The sequence below is a fragment of the Mobula hypostoma genome, chromosome 13, assembly GCF_963921235.1.
Source record: "Mobula hypostoma chromosome 13, sMobHyp1.1, whole genome shotgun sequence".
NCBI classification, from domain to species: Eukaryota; Metazoa; Chordata; class Chondrichthyes; order Myliobatiformes; family Myliobatidae; genus Mobula; species Mobula hypostoma.
The window spans coordinates 29,977,580-29,991,989 of record NC_086109.1 but is presented as its reverse complement, the minus strand read 5'-3'; the positions used below and the strand labels follow the sequence as shown (position 1 = coordinate 29,991,989).

General features: G+C 40.2%; 1 protein-coding gene and 1 long non-coding RNA gene across 6 annotated transcripts in view; one reads left to right on the top strand and one right to left on the bottom strand.

Moving 5' to 3' along the window:
* Nucleotides 1–14,410, bottom strand: part of LOC134355515 (TBC1 domain family member 22B-like) — a 373,010-nt gene that overhangs the window by 318,151 nt on the left and 40,449 nt on the right. The gene's annotated exons all lie outside the window — the stretch shown is intronic.
* LOC134355516 (uncharacterized) overlaps nt 10,703–14,410 on the top strand; it is a 33,038-nt gene continuing 29,330 nt past the window's right edge. Inside the window, exon 1 of the long non-coding RNA XR_010020105.1 lies at nt 10,703–11,049. This is a non-coding gene — a long non-coding RNA (uncharacterized LOC134355516). The remainder of the gene's footprint in view (nt 11,050–14,410) is intronic.

Genomic DNA, 14,410 nt, shown 5'->3' with positions numbered 1-14,410 from the left:
TCACTTGGGACAATTAATGGGATCTCAACATAACTTAAAAGCATGACAGCAGCCATATTTCATTAGGAATTTGAGGAGATTGCTATATCACCAAAGACACTCGCAAATTTCTACAGATGTACCTTGGAGAGCATTCTAACTGGCTGCATCACTGTCTGGTACAGGGTTGGGGGGGGTGGGGTGGGGTGAGGAGAGGTCTACTGCACAGGATCGAAAGCAGCTCTGAACTCACTCAGCTGCATCATTTTACTGTCATTCAGTTTTATGTATGGCATTGTACTGCTGCCACAAAAACAACAAATTTCACATTTGCTGGTGATATTAAACTCTATTCTGAACCACAACTAAAGACACATAAATTTAACAGTAGCACCTTTGTCTCTCTTTGGAGTGCCAAATTCAGGTCAAAAGTGAAACTCTGCAACCTTCAGACTCCTGTTACACATTTGCCTTGTCACTTGCTGCATCAAGTGGGATCAACCTTTGAGCATTGCCCTGCTAAACTAAATGGCCATTTTATTAGGTACACCTGTGCAACACCCTGAGAAAGGTTTCACTGCTAACATAATGGTCTTTCTGTAGAAGCAATGTTTGTGTTATTATTAGAGATAACGGGTGCTTTGGAATGTGAGCTGTCCCATGAAGGGAGTGTGTTTTCGTGTTGTATGCCTGACACTGGTGTGAGCTGGGTCTTTCGTTCGGCAGGAGATGAAGGGAGAAGATGCCAGAGAAGAGGTCACAGGACTCGATCCGGAGCGGGCCCATGATTCGACAAAGCCTGGGGAGATCGAAGGAGGATCAGCAAAGGGGAAACCGTGATCTCTAACTGGTGCACATTAGACTGTTTTATTAAATAGGGCCCTTTTCTTTTTTTTTTTGCTTTTTCTTTAGTAACCCTTTAGTCAAATTAAGAATTATAAAGCTAAATTGTTTAATTGTACGTGGTGTACCGTCTGTTATTTCGTTGTACTCATTTGTAAGAGGGTGAACAAATCACACAGCATCTACATAAACAGGGGGTTTCAGGGTTTTGCACCTCAATTTCACACATTTGGCGGGGCCAGAGATCATCTTCCCTAGACTTATGCAGCCAACAGAACCAGAGTGTTTCACCTGTATATGTGATCATTAATGCAAATATGTAATCAACCAACCACATGGAAGCAACTGAATGCATAAGAGCATGCAGACATGGTCAAGAGGCTTCAATTGTTCACTCCAAACTTCAGAGTGAGGAAGAAATGTGGTCTAAGTGACTTTAACTGTGGAATAATTATTGGTGCCAGCAGGGTGGTTTCAGTATCTCAAACTGCTGATCTCCTGGGATTGTCACATATTTTAGTCTAGAGTTTACAGAGAATGGCACAAAAAAAACAAAAATATCCAGCAAGCAGCAGTTCTGTGGACAGAAATGCTTTGTTAATGAGTGAGGTCAGAGGAGAATGGTCAAACTAGTTCAAGCTAACAGGAACTCAAGTAACTATGCATTATAACAGTGGTATGCAGAAGAGCATCGCTGAATGTACAACATGTACAATCTTGAAGTGTATGGACTACTGCAGCAGAAAACCACTAACATAGATTCAATGACCACTTGAGTACCTAATGAAGTAGCCATTGAGTGTATTTTGTAACTTTTATTTTTCTCTCCCTGCTCCAGAGAGCACTAAATAGGTCAGTAACATACCTTAAAAAACACTTAGTGTCATAACCTTGTCAGATCCATTTGGTCTGTTGAAATACTCGTAAATAATATTAATATAGCTGATTCAAGAGACTGCAGTTGCTGGAATTTGGAGCAAAAAATAAATAAGATGATGGAGAAGATCAGTTGGCAAGGCAACATCTACGCAGGGAAATGTACAGTGGATGTTTCAGGTTGAGACCGCCTTATCTGAACTGATAGATGGAGAGAAGATGGCCAGTATATAAAGGCGTGCTCCTTTATATACCCCGCATAATTTATACACCTCTGTAAGATCACCTCTCATTCTCCTATGCTCCAGAGAATAAAGTCCCAGACTATCCCTAATCCTAACTCTGTCCCCCAAGTCCGAGCAATATCCTTGTAAGCAGTTTCTGCACTGCACTCTTTGAAGTTCAGTAACATCTTTCCTATAGCAGACCAATCAGAAGACAGAGCAGAGTGATGATGGTGCTAAACAGCGACTCCTTTGCTTGCAACTTCGGAAACAACTCTATTTCCATCTTTAATGTCTTTATTTTTCCCATTCACGGTTCTTTTGAAGACCAGAACCTGAAGTTACACGCTGACTACGGTTCTTTGCGGGAATGGGACCCATTCTTGGGGTTTCAGGACTGGCCATTGTTCGGCACTCCAAGGGCTTGGCCTAAGTATTCGGCTCGGCTTTGGAAGCCTAGGATCTCAGGGCCTCTGGAGACAGGTGAATCGAGGGTCGGTGTCACAAAAGCAGACCCGTGTGTCATCGGGAGAGGCAGAATATCTCCAGTTATGTGCACAGATCTTTAGCCACAGAGCTCAAAAGAAGCGATGTGGCAGACTTTTAACATCGTAAACCAGTGAGTTGATTGTTCTGGCTCCCCGCTCACTGTGAAAACAGACACACCTCTTTCTCTCTTATTAGGGGGAGAGAGAGCGAACCTGTGGTATGTCAAAGGCCGGGTGCATAATGTAGTCTTAGGGGTAACTGCAAGTCTGTGTCTTTACTGATGCTTTGCATACACTTGAATGTTTGGTGGCGGATGCTTATGCGCTTTTTTTTGCCGGTGGGGGAGGAAGGGAGGATTGTTGTTTGCTGTCGCTTACACGTGAGTGGAGTGAGCTGTCTGGGGCAGGGGGGGTACTTTGGGGTCTAACATTTGACTGTCGTTCATTCTTTGGGGCACTCCTCTGTTCTTGTGGAAGGTTGCAAAGAAAACGCATTTCAGGATGTACAATATATTGTATACATTTTTCTGACATTATGTTGCACCTTTGAACCAAACTTGAATAGAATATTCCAAGAATGGGCTTACTAGCATCCTGCACATCTGCACTTCCATCTCCCGTAGGAAGGTCCCTCAAAAGGAACACTTAAATTCCTAATTAATGAAAACCTCAAAACAGCGTAAAAATTTTTACATTTTTTTTACATCTTCCTTAAGGCGGGCATCAATGGCAAGGACAACATGAAGTTGGTAAACTACCTTCTAACTGCTGCAATTCTTGGAAGTATGGCCACAATGCCGGTTAGTAGGGAAGTTCAGGATTTTGTTTGTGAGACAATAAGGAATACTAGCATATTTTCAAACTGGTCGGCAAACTACTTGTAGCCAGTGTTAATCCCCAGTACCTGCCAGCCTTGTCCATATGATGTAGATTTGGGAAATTAATGACCACCATCACCCACCCAATTCTCTGATCTTTAACTCTTTCTGGGAGATCTTAACCCATGGCATCCAAGTCAAGCAGAAATATTTCAAGGTAGCTGTTCATCTGTTCAAAATTTTTAAAAAAGGATGAGGAGTTCCAGATTATCTCAGTCCTGAAGATGCAGTTCCACTCTAGTGTTCATTATGAACAGGAGGTCCAGAAATGTTTCTCAACTGGAGTAGAACAGAGGAACAAGAGAAGAGAGTATGTGCATTATATGCCAAATACAAGAATATAATTGTGATACAAACTGTACAGCATCATGTTTATAAGTTCTTTCAATGTCATCCCACTGTACCATATCAAATAAAAAATCTTTTAGAATATAAAAAGGATGTAATGCTGAAGCATTACAGGACACTGGTGAGGACTCACTTGGAATATTGCGAGCAGTTTTGGGCCCATATCTAAGAAGGATGTGCTATCATTAGAGAGGGTTCAGTGGAGGTTCATGAGAATGATTCCAGCAATGAAAGGGTTATTTGTATGAGGAGCATTTGCTGGCTCTGGACCTGTATTTGTTGGAATTTAGAAGAATGAGGGGTGATCTCATTGAAACCTATTGAATGTTGAAAGGCCTAGATAGCGTCGATGGGGAGAGGATGTTTCCTATGGTGGGGCAGTCTAGGACCAGAAGGTACAGCCTCAATAAAGAACAGATGAGAAAGAATTTCTTTAGCCTGCATGTGGTGAATCTGTGGAATTAGTTGCCACAGGCAGCTATGGAGGCCAGGTTACTGGGTACATTAAAGACAGCAGTTGAAAGGATCTAAGATTAGTGAGGGCATGAACGGCGATGGGAAGAAGCCAGAAGAGTAGTGTTGAGGGGGAAAATAGATCAACCATGATGAAACGGAGGAGCAGACTTGATAGGATCAGAATTAGGCCCTTTGGCCTATGTCTTATGGTCTAAATAATTTTCCCCATCTCCCCAATATGATTAAACACAATTCTACACTAAAAGAACTCTACACCTTCAGAACTAAACACCTACCACCTAGTGTCACAGATGCCAATCGTCTTGAAGTACTTTCAATGGCTGGTAATGGCACAGATCCAAGATTGCATTTCTGCCATACTGGACACTTACCAATATGCTTACTGACAGAACAACTTTACCAGAGATGTCACAGCATCTCTCTTGCACCTGACCTTGACACACCTAGTTCAACATTCAACAATATTGTCCCACAGACCTTAGTAAACAAAATTCTGATTCCTCAGTCTAAATACACCACTGTGCAACTGGATGTTGGACTTCCTCACCTACAGACCTCAGCCACATCATTCCCCTCTCAATAACAGTGTGCCCTCCTTCCACCTTCAAGGGTGGTGTGCTGAGCCCCCTGTTGTACATTTTCCTTGCACACAAATGCACAGCCAAACACCAAGTAATCACATTGTCAAGTTCGCCAGTGACACAACAATGTCATCATTGTTTGATGACAAGACATCCTACAGAGAGGATGTAGAAGTGCTCAAAGCCTGGTGCCAGGCAAATACCCTTCCTTAATCAACAAAATAAAGGAGATGGCTATCAACATCAGAAGAACTCACACCCCTCCTTATATTGGCAGCAGTGGAAACTGTATGCAGTTTCAAAGATCTGGCAGTACACATCTTGTGCTCCTAGAATACATCCTACACAATCAAGAAAGCTCACCAATGCCTTTACTTTCTGATCCTCAAAAGAGCTGGACTATGCACACCAATACTGTCTGCTACAGATATGCAGTAGAGAGCATCCTATCATGCTGCATAATTGCATGGTACGGAAACAGCTCTACAACGGGTAGTCAAAAATGCCCAATGCATCACTGGAACTGGCCTAGCCGCCAGAGGACATATATACAGAAGAGTGCCAGGAAAAGGCCAGCAATATCATTAAGGATCCCACCCACCCTGCCCATGGACTGTCTGTACCACTCCCATCAGGAAGGAGGCTACATTGCATCCACACCAGGATCAGCGGACTCAAAGACCAACTTTCCCAAACCACTATGGATGATCAACAACTCCAACCACTAACCCACCTCACCACACCACCACTACTTTATCATTTCCTTCAGAGTACCTAATTTACAGAAACTTCTATACTGTGTACACTTTATGTATATACAATGCATACCAATCTTATGTATTAATATTAATTGTGTCCTTTATCTTACTGTGGTTTTTTGTGCTGCATCAGATCCAGAGTAACAACTATTTCATTCTCCTTTACACTTATGTACTGGAAATTACCTTAAACAACCCTGAAGACTTTTGCTCTCCCTTTGAAATTTAAACTTATTTCTTGAACAATCTGATAATTCTTTATACAGATGTCTAGCAAAGTGACTAATATGCCTCACCTTACCAATTCCTATTATTTATTTCTACTTGCTGTTATACCCAAAAGATTCCACCAAAACATGCAGTTCCTCAAACTACCAACTAAAGAGATTTAGCTCTTGGTCAATAATCACTCAAACAAAGATGATGTCCACTTCATAGCCTTTTAATTAGTAGGTTCAGAGCTCACTGGAGACAGGAGTGCAAGGGAGGTCTGAACAGGAACTTGTCAGTGGAGAATTGGCACAAGTTCATTGCGTCTCATCTGCAATAAACCAAATGGGCATGTATTTAAAAAGCATATTATCAAAGTACATATACTACTTTGAGATCTGTTTACTTGCATGCATTTACAAGAAAATAAATACAATAGAATTTATTAAAAGCTATAAATTACAAAGAACGACAATCAACTAACGTTCAAAAGAAAACAAATCGTGCAAATAACAAAAAAGTAAATACTGAGTTGTACAGACCTTGAACACAAGTCTTAGGTTGAGGTGAGGTGAGTGAAGTTATCCATGCTAGTTCAAGAGCCGGATAGCTGTACAGTTATAACTGTTCCTGAACCTGGTGGCATGGGACCCATGATACCTCCAGACCAATGATAGTAGTAAGAAGAAAGCATGGCTTGGATGATCTAGTTCCTTAAAGATGGATGCAGCTTTCTTGTAGCAGCACTGCTTGTAAATATGCTTAATGAAGTAAATAAGTACATAGGGATTGGGTAATTATGTTTGGGGGTAGGAGCAAACATGAACGAGTTAGGATATAAACACCTGCAATGGTAGTTACATAGGCTTACATACAATATTTTGGACCAGAAAGAAATGGTCCAGAAGAGATATATGGAAATTATTATTAATCCACTATTATTACTATTTTTCTTAACAACTAATATCATTACTTAGCCTAATAGAGTAGAATTACAACTGCACATAATTATCTAAGTGCCTAATTACTTTTATATCATCTCAATGTGTACTTAGGAATGTATAAATAATTATAGATTTATCCACATATAAAAAAATGGAAAAGGTTATACATGTGAAAAAAGTTCATGATACTTGCGAATTCCTTATCCAAATAAAAATAAAAAATAAAAAAAAAGATATGCTTAATGACAGAGAGGACCTTGCCTGTGATGTAGTGGGCTATATCCCCCACTCCTAGCAGACTCTTCTGTTTTTGAGCATACCAGGCCGTGATGCAACCAGTCAGGATACTCTCCATTGTGCATCAATATAAGTTTGTCAAAGTTTTAGATGACATGCTAAATCTATTGAATTGAATTGACTTTATGACTTGCATCCTTCATATACATGAGTAGTAAAAATTTTTACATTACATCTCCATTCAAATGTGCAATGATAGTAATTTATAATAAATATTATGTACAACAGGATAGTCAATAAAACAGAGAAATACAGTTGCGTCAGCATGAATTAAGCAGTCTGATGACCTGGTGGAAGAAGTTGTCCCGGAGCCTGTTGGTCCACGCTTTTATGCTGCGGTACCATTTCCCAGATGGTAGCAGCTGGAACAGTTTGTGGTTGGGGTGACTCGGGTCTCCAATGATCCTTCGGGCCCTTTTTATACACCTGTCTTTGTAAATGTCCTGAAAAATGGGAAATTCACATCTACAGATGCGCTGGGCTGTCCGCACCACTCTCTGCAGAGTCCTGTGATTCAGGGAAGTACAGTTCCCATATCAGGCAGTGATGCAGCCAGTCAGGATGCTCTCAATTGTGCCCCTATAGAAAATTATTAGAATTTGGGGGGCCATACCAAACTTCTTCAACCATCCGAGATGAAAGAGGCACTGTTGTGCCTTTTTCACCACACAGCCAGTATGTACAGACCACGTGAGATCCTCAAGTGATGTTTATGCCAAGGAACTTAAAGCTGTTCACCCTCCCAACCCCAGACTAACTGATGTCTATAGGAATTAGTCTGTCTCCATTCCTCCTGTAGTCCACAACCAGCTTCTTTGTGTTTGCAACGTTGAGGGAGAGGTTGTTTTCTTGACACCACTGTGTTGGGTGATGACTTCCTCTCTGTAGGCTGCCTCATTATTATCTGAGATTAGGTCAATGTAGTGTTGTCAGCAAATTTAATTAGCAGATTGAAGCTGCGGGTGGCAACACAGTCATGGGTATACAGAGAATAAAGGAGGGAGTTTAGTACGTGTCCTGGGGGGCACCGGTATTGAGGGTCAGAGGAGCAGAGGTGAGGGAGCCCACTCTTAGAACCGGCCGGCGATCTGAAAGGAAGTCCAGGATCCAGCTACACAAAGCGGGGTGAAGGCAAAGGTCTCTGAGCTTCTTGTCAAGCCTGGAAAGAATTATGCGAACTCCTAAGAAAGTAGAGGCACTTTGTGATGGCACTTACATGCTAGTCCCAGGACAGATCCCCCGATTATGGTAATACAACAAATTTAAAGTTTCTGACCCTCTACACTTCCAGTCCCCTAATAAGGCCTGACTTAGGGCAACCAGCTTCTTCCTCCTGCAGTAGATAACCAGCTCTTGGGTTTTGCTGTCATTTGAGTGAGGGGTTATTGTTATCCCCTCTCCTATATGCCAAACTGTCACCACTTTTGATTCAGTCAAAAGTGGTGTTATCGGCAAACTTAAAGATGGCATTGGAGTTTTAATTAGCCACACAATCATAGGAAAAAGCAAGTAGAGCCGGTGATAAGCATCTGTGGTGCACTTGTGCTGATGGTGATTGTGGAGGAGATGTTGTTGCCAATCTGTACTGACTGTAGTCTGCAAGTGAGGAAATAGAGGACCTCGGATCCAGATGCACACGGAGGTATCGAGGCCTAGGTCTAGGTCAGTAATAGGTTTCAAATGGCCAGTAGTATTGAATGCTGAGCTGTAGTCCATGAAGAGCCTCCTGATGTATGCATCTTCACTGTCCAGATATTTCAGAGCTCAGTGAAGAGCCAATGAAATTCAAGTCAAATATGTCCAGTTATGATAATCCCATACTCTCAATGAATTAGCTGAGACTTTTAGCAATGAAATGTAGAAAAATGCATCCACAAATTTACTAGACTGTGGCTTTTGAATAAAAATAATTGGACTTAGACTTCACAACCCATAAAAGACTATAATGGGATTCCTCCTCATCGCCCTCATTAACAATGTGGTACTAACTGATGTGCCCTTACCTCGTAACTAAGGAGCATTTCAACACTGACAAAAGAACAAATATCTTTCATACCAGACTATACACTCAATACCATTCAAACGTAGAAGTAAATTTTGGATTTAGATAGGTTATTTTCAGGCAAAGGGATGGTTGGTAAATGGAGGCCTTCAAAAATGAAATAGTGAGAGTAAAGAATTTTTATGTTCCTTTTAGAACAAAGGGAACCCAACAAGTTTTGGAACTGTCATTTGAGCAATATTGAGTCCTGGATTAACAAGGAGGAGGCTCATATCAGGCATAGGCTGTTATTCTCAATTGAGCACTTGAGGAGTATACAAATACAGAACACATAAGGAAAAAAAAAATCAGAAGGAGTAAAAGAGAACATGAGGTTTCTCTGGCACACAAGGGGAAAGAATGCCACAAACTACTTCAGATATATTAAAAGCAAAAGGATAACAAAGGACAGAATTAGCCTCCTTGAAGATCAGTGTGGCAACCTATGCATGGAGCTGAAAGAAATGGTGGAGATCTTAAATTATTTTTTTTTACATCTGTATTTACTCTAGAGACACACCCAGGGTCTATAGAATGAAGGGGAAAAGAGTAAGTAGCAAGGTCATGCACTGTATTTGGATTACTGAAGAGAAAGTGCTTGATGTCTTAAGGCTAATTAGGGTGGATCAATCACAGAGTCCAACAAGGTGACCCTTCAGACCTTGTGAGATGCTGGTATAGGAATTGCAGGGGCTTTGGCAGAGATGTTTAAAATGATCTTAGCCATAGGTGAGGTGCCAGAGGACTGAAGGAGAAGCAAGTTTTGTCCAAGACAAGCTCTTTGAATAAACCAGGAAATTATGGGCCTGTGAGCCTAACAATAGTTGTGGGTAAATTATTGGAAGGTATTCTGAGGGACTGGTTATACACATATTCAGATAGGCAGGGCCTGATTACAGGTAGTGTCTAACCAATTTTATAAAACTTTTTTTAAAAGAAAGGTCTTGAGGATGGTTGATAAAAGGAAAGATGGTGGATAGTGTCTTTATGGAGTTTGCAAGACCTTTGACAAAGTCCCACATGGGAGGCTAGTCCAGAAAGTTAAGTCACTTGGCAATCAGGATGAAGTAGTAAATTAGATTCAGCATTGGCTTAGCAGGAGAGCAGAATGATAGTAGATGGTTGTCTCCCTGACTGGAGGCCTGTGATTAGTGGTGTGTCACAGGGATAGGTGCTGGGTCAGTTGTTGTTTATCATCTATGTGCATGATTTAGATAATAATGTAGTAAACTGTATCAGCAAATTTGCAGACGACACCAAAATGGGTGATGTAATGCGCTGCAAGGAAGGCCAAAGCTTGCAGCATGATCTGGACCAGCTAGAGAAAAAAAATCAGCTGAAAATGGCAGATGGAATTTAGTGCAGACAACAACACCAACACATCTTCAAGAGGACCAACTCTGGCTTCTCCTGACAAAACAGGGGAGGATTTACACAGTGAATGATAGGGCAAATGAGGGGTGTGGTAGAACACCATGTCTGGAAATACAGATTCATAATTCCTTGCAAATACAGGTATGTAGGGTGGTAAAGAAAGCCACAGAAGTTTCTGAATGGGCCATGATAGTTTACTGTTTTAATGAAATATTAACCAAAAATACATAAATAAAAGAAATGAATAATTGGAACTCTGAAAGAAATGAATGGAAAAATATTTTATATTATGGAAAGTAGACAGCAAAACAGCTTAAGAGTTGTGGGGGGGGGGGGGAAGAGGAGGAATGCGACACATCAATCCTTATCTCTGCCCCTGCTTGTCCCTGAACAAATCAACATTCATACAATGCAGAATGGCACACTGAGTCCTGCTCCACTTCCATCCCCAAATTCCAAACTGTGGATTGGGTGGGGCTGTCTGTAGCAATGCTGATCAGTGAGTATGCAGCAGAAGGCTAATTCTTTTTGCCTTCCACTGATAGTGTTATAATACTTATAAAGCATGACATGTCGGCTACAATTACTGCAGTGGGGTCATCTACCAGAAATAGAAAAAAATGCAGAGGCAAGAACGCTTGAAATTTGCCACTACAAGTCTACCAGTACAACTTCCACTAAATGCCTGATACTTATCATATTTTCAAAAGAAGCTCAAACCGCTTTTCTTGGTGAGTACACACCCTTTATTGACACATTGAATTTGCATATATAACAACATTTTAAAATAATTAAGTTATAATTTTTTTTAAATATTGCCTCAAACTCCAGTTTTCTAATTTGTACATGTACATTCAATACTGACACTTATAATTTTTTGATACCTACTACTAATTTTTTAGAGTCCACTCACTTCTGTGAAACCTTTGCAATTACCTGGTTTTCTGAATTACTCAAAATGTGGTCTGATCTTCATTTAGGTCACAATAATAGACAAACAATCTACCCAAACTAATAACACACAAGCATTTGTACTTTTCATGTCTTTACTGAACACCTCGTTTAATCATTCACAGTCCAGGCTGGTAAAAGTATGTGAACCCTTGGTTTTAATAACTAGTACAGCCTCTTTTAGCAGCAATAACCATCACAAAACGTTTCTTGTTTCAGCTGATCAGACTTGCACAATATCAAAGAGGAAGTTAAAACCATTCCTCCACACAAAACTCAGTTCATCAATATCTCTGGGATACCTTGCATAAACAGCCCTCCTCAGGTCATGCCACAGCATCTCAATTGGGTTAAGGTCTGGACTCTGACCTGACCATTCTAAAAAATAAATTTTCTTCTTTTTAAACCACTTTGTTGTTGATTTACTCGTGTGTTTTGGATCATTGCCTTGTTGCATCATCCAGCTTCTATTAAGCTTCAGGTGATGGACTGACATTCTCCTGCAAAATGTCTTGATACAATTTTGAATTCATTGTTCCCCAATGATTGCAAGCTGTCCAGGCCCCGAGGCAACAAAACACCCCCAAAACAATATTCTCCTTCCACCATGCTTCACAGTGGGAATGAAGTTTTAACATCAATGCGCAGTGCCTTTTCTCCTCCAAACATAACATGCATTTTTGCCAAAATGTTCAACTTTTCTCTCACCTGTCCACAGAACATTGTCCTAGAAGTATTGTGGAACATCCAGGTGGTCTTTTGACGTGCAGCAATTTTTTTTTGGAGTGCAGTGGTTTCCACCGTGGTGTCCTTCCATGAACACCTTTCTCCTAGGAAGAGTAGCAACAGTACTGAATTTCCCCATTTGTAGACAATTTCTCTAACTGATGAACACGCAGGTCTCTTGAAATGTTTTTGTGGCCTTTTCCAGCTTTATTCTTCTTCTAAGTTTCTCTGAAAATTGTTTTGATTGAAGCATGGTGCACATAAACAGATCTTTCTTAAGAGCAGGCTCTGTCACTAACCTACCTAAGGCACGTCCACAACCCACACCTCCAATCTCATCTCATTGATTGGAACACCCGACTCCAAATAGCTTTTGTAGAAGGCATTAGCCCAGAAGTTCACGTACCTTTTTGAATCTAGACTGTGATTATTTAAATGGTGTACTCCATATTGACAAGAAGAGATACAATTGCCTGTGTGTTATTAATTTAGGCAGACTGCGTTTGTCTATTATTGTGATGTAGATGAAGATCAGACCACATTTTATGAGTAATTAATGCAGAAAACAAGGTAATTGTAAAGGGATCACAAACTTTTTCTTGCCTGTATGCGCAAGAACACACACACAGAAATAACAATACAACTGAGTGAGTAGACACTAGAAAATTGGTAAATACTGTAAAAGGACAAGACAGACAAGTCACTGGATTACTTAAAAAAAACGAGATAATTTTCAATCAAGGTCAACAGTAAAACAAACGCTTAATGAAAAAAGCACCTAAGATAGACAAAGCTTTACTTGCATCCAAAACAAGAGCAAATCTACAGATGTTGGAAATCCAAGCAACACACACAATGCTGGCGGAAGCCAGCAGACCAGGCAGCATCTATGGAAAAAAATACAGTAGACGTTTTGGACCGAGACCCTTTGGCAAGTCTTAGAGGACTTGCATCCTCTAAGACTTCAAACTTAATTGCAAAAATCAGGCAAGCCACATATTGTGCCTGCAATTTCTGTTGTAATTTCTACTGTTATGAATTAGAGGGCATATAAAACTATTCAAGCCACCCCCTTGAGCAGCTCATCACTATGAAGGATGAAATGTCAAATAATGTGGAAAAAGTAGACACACAAGTGCAAGAAGTTTACTCTGCAAATTGATGGAAGTACATTACGTGGTAATGAAGCCCTTCTGATGATATATGTTAGGTTTCTGAATTATGATCATACCTGTGAGGAAATGCTTTTTGTCTGAAAGCTTAAGGCACATACTAAAGGTGAAACTATTTTTGAAGTCAGAAGTTATTTCTTGGAAAACAAAATTCTACTGTAAAATATAATAGTTTGTGCAACTGATGATGCTGCTTCTATGGTAGGAAGATAAAGAGGGTTCACTGATCATTTTAAAAACTGCTACTCCTGACTAAGTCTTCTTTTGCACAAACTGTGTCAACCACCATGAGCGTTTGGTTACAAAAAAAATTGGGAGGATGTTTGCAAGATATTCTTGCTGCATTAATGATGGCTGTCAACTTCAAATCAAATGCACTTCAAGAGAGTCAGTTTCAACAACTTTTTGAAGAAGAATGTTTGAATGACTACTGATGCATAGAGGTCTGATGGTTATCAAAAGGTCTTCATTACTACCTTCTTGCACTTTTGGATAGTACTGTAGCATTTCTAAGTGATAAGCAGCTTAGAGAACAATTTGTTGTTGGTAATTCTGACATATTTTAACCTGTCAGATATATTTGAAAAACCGAAATTATTAAACAAACAGCTACAAGGGAAAAAAAAACTAAACTCATGTCACACAGAAACTATCGCTTTCCTTGGAAATCTGAAAACTTTTCAGCAGCGGTACTGGACATCTCATGTTTATGCAATTTCCTAAACTGGCCACTCTTAAAATAGAATTGCAAGATGATCTGATTGTATATCTTGATAATTTGAAACAACAGTGCACTGATAGGGAATTTCAGTTCAGGGTCCTGCTGGAGATGCACATTCCAGTTTGGGTGGTGGATCCACTTGAGTTGAATGAGAATGGTGTTAACACCACCATATCGCAAGAAGGCCTTATTGAGTTGTAAAGTGATACAACAGTTCAAACAAAAAGGTATCCTATTCAGAGCTTTGAAATTGTTTTATTTTTCCATATATACCTGCAACATTATATTTAACATACAATACCTATAACCTGTTAAAACATAAATATTGAATGTACATTAGAATTAGTACAGTTGACTAAAGTGGGGCCACAGAAGTAAATGAAAGTCACAAGTGAGCCATGAGCAGAAAATGATTGAGAACCACAAAACTAAATTAGGACTTTATTCCCAGGAGTATAGGAGAATGGAGGGAGATCTTATGGAGGTATAGAAAATGGAGATGTATAGATGGGTAAATACATG